This window comes from Bison bison, unplaced genomic scaffold, assembly GCF_000754665.1.
Source record: "Bison bison bison isolate TAMUID 2011002044 unplaced genomic scaffold, Bison_UMD1.0 scf7180017864192, whole genome shotgun sequence".
Classification (NCBI taxonomy): Eukaryota; Metazoa; Chordata; class Mammalia; order Artiodactyla; family Bovidae; genus Bison; species Bison bison.
In genome coordinates, this window is record NW_011494764.1 from 4,171,334 (window position 1) to 4,174,447 (window position 3,114).

The following is a 3,114-nucleotide window of genomic DNA, read 5'->3' on the forward strand; positions in this document are numbered from 1 at the left end:
TCGGGGCAGCGCGAGGGGCAGATGGGGGGCCGTTGGGCGTTCCAGGCGGGCCTGGGGGACCAGGCAACCTTGAAAGGCCGGCCCAGAGCTGCGGAGGGCCCTGGGCACCTGGAGAGCGGGGCGCCGACCTCTGACCCGCGGGAGGGGCGCATTTGCGGTGTGGGCTGTAGTTGTTATTCCCAGCGTCCCTATTATTATCGCTGTTTTGAAATGGGAGCAGGCGGCTTCGGGCTCCAAGCCGGAGGGGGCGGGAGAGCCGGGGCCCTGGAGGGAGAGGGGGCGCTGGGGCCGCGGGAGGCGCGTGGGCCCGCGGAGGGGCAGGAATGCGGGGCAGCGGCGCGGGGGTGTTTCGGGGGGAGGGTAGGCGGGACTGGGGGCGGGTGGGAGGGAAGCGGCGGCGGCGGCTGCACCAGCAGCAGCCCTTGGCCTCAAGGAACAATGTGAGACGTTGCCTGAAATGTTAATTTCCGTTCCTCATTTCATCATCCCCTGGCAGGGCGGTAGCTGTGAGTGTGTGTGTGTGTATGTGTATGTGTGAGTGTGTATGTGTGAGTGTGTATGTAAGGTTGGCCCTGCCACATGGTTTCAGTCCCCTCTCAAAGAGGGATTGTGTTGAGTCTTGTATCGCTGGCGTTTTGCGGGGAGTCTTAATTTTTCTTGGGGGCTGCTCTTTTCCTGGTGTCCTGTCAAGCTTTTCTGCTTCTGTTGTGTTTCCTATCCCAACTTCCGAAGAGTTTTGGAAGAGGCTTTTGGAAGATTAAGCTGGCCTAAGAGGGCTCCGTGCTCTCAGAACCATTTTCTTTCTAGCAGTTCAGATGCAACAGGCTTAGGTTTCATGGTTTCTGTAGGCTTTGAGAAGCTTTATATTCCTTTGCAAGAATTTCTCCATAGTCAAATTTCAGACTTTCTTCTGGTGAGAGGGTCTTCTGAAGTGACTTGCGCAATATCCTTCACATTCCTTCTCCACTGAGGAGTGAGAGTGTATGCAGTTGTTGAATTGCAAAACTTAAGACTTCTGATCCTTTGGTGGTGGTGGGGGGTGGTGATGAAATGCTCTTAGCCAAAAGATGTAAGATGATTCTGCTTGTGGAAAAAGTGCCATTGAAACAGTTACTATTTTTGGTTCCTGCAGACCCAGTCAATGGCATAACTTGGATAGTTCTAAATCAGAGACCCTGAGACTGCATTTGCTCTCTGGAGGACCTTGATTGCTCTTCCTCAGTGTTGCCATCCTGGAGGACCTGAGTTCTGTTTGTGTCTTTTGAGGATGATTGCACAAGTACTCTGGTATTACTTTGAAACTGTCGTTGGAGAAGAAAAAGGGAACACATCTTGCTCAACCTAGATTGTGACCCTTGGTCCCCCGCCCTCCATTCAGCTGTTGTCCGCCCTCTGTGGTGTCACGCTCAGGAGCAGGCTCGCCTTTGATAGGCTGGCTCTCTGGACAGAGGAAACAAAGACCAAGTTGCTGTGACATATTCCTCTGTTCTTTGTGCGTGCCTCCTGAGTTAGTTAAAAAGCTGCCCAAAGATAGTGCCAAATTTGCCCCAGATTTGGAACTTGGAAAAGGTCTTTTTCTTCTAAGTTGTTTTTTTTTTTAATTGTGGGAAAATGTGCATAACAGGATTTACCAGAAGTTTGTTTTTAAAGGTGTCACGTAATCGTGAATTCCTCCTTTGCAGTTGTGCCGCTGGGTTGCCACTCTTGGATGTTTTTCTCTGGGTGTGCTGCGGGCCTGGCCGTGATAATCACACCGCACAGCAGGCCTTTCATCTCTCCAAACCAGATGGGCTGCTTGGGACCAGTGGCTGTCATCTCAGCTCTAATTACAGTGTTGATACAGTGGCAAGTAGAACTTTCTACACATAGACTTAAAGAAACTATGGTATTTGTATTGAAGAGTATTTGTCAAGATGCTTTGTGATCCTTGAGTTTTTAAGTACATTTGACATAGTAAGGTTCCATTTCATCCAGTATGAGAGAGGAGTTACTTTGCATAGGGTGGCACTGAGCCCATCATCAATTAAATAACATAATTAGAGAGTGTCAGTAAATGCCGGTTCAGGGCATAATCGTCATTTGTTGCCAAAATAAGTGTTTTGATCTGTCCATTATCCTGTGTAAGTCCCTTCATGTCTCAAATGAAAGTGTAATGGATGAACTTCCTTTAATAGCAAGATACTCGTGAGTTAATAGGTGAGACTGAAGCTGTACTGCTCGTCTGACCGCGCACCAGGTCATTTCACCATTGTTATTCAGTCAGTGCTCTGTGGGGATCGAGCTCGGCCAGTTGGTAAACCTAACGCAAAAAATAAGTGAACACAAATAACTGAAAGTTAAACTGTCTTGAAATGTTTTCATATGTGTTCTCTTAATTTGAATTTCAAATGGAATTTCTTTGCAGTTCAACTTTTCCAGTTTTATCTTAAAGCTATACAGAAAAAAAAAGAGGTCAATTCCCGGCACCTGGAATGCAGGCAGTTAGAAAGCCTTTTTAAAAAGGCTTAGGGAAGGATCCACTTTAACATCTACTTTGTTAATTCTGATAGAGATGTTTCTATTCCAAGTGGTTTTGTTGTTGTTGTTTGGTGGATGTAATTCTTGATATCTTTTAAGCCAGAGTCAGGCTCAGCTGTGTACATAAATACATGTTTTTGTTAGCATTCTTCTGTGCTTTTCTTAACTCCCATTCTTCCCTCTCCACATTTAAAATTTTCTTCAAATTCACCTTTGGACCAAATAGGTTTTTTTTTTTTTTTAATATATGACTGTGCTGGGTCTTCATTGCTATGTGGACTTTTTCTCCAGTTGCAGTTCAAGCACTTTCCATTGCATTGGCTTCTCTTGTTGTGGGGCCCTGACTTTAGGTGCCCAGGCTTCAGTAGTTGCGGCGTGTGGGCTCAGTAGTTGTGGTGCAGGGGCTTAGTTGCTCCTTGGCTCTTGGGATCTCTCTGGACCAGGGGTGACATGTCTCCTGCATTGGCAGGCTGATTTTTTACCACAATAGTGTTTTATTTATTTAGTGTTTTATGTATATGCTAGAACTACAAGCATTTTTAAGAAAAGTGTCCCAGATGGTTATTAATCAGTCTAACCCTGATTGTGTGACCGCCC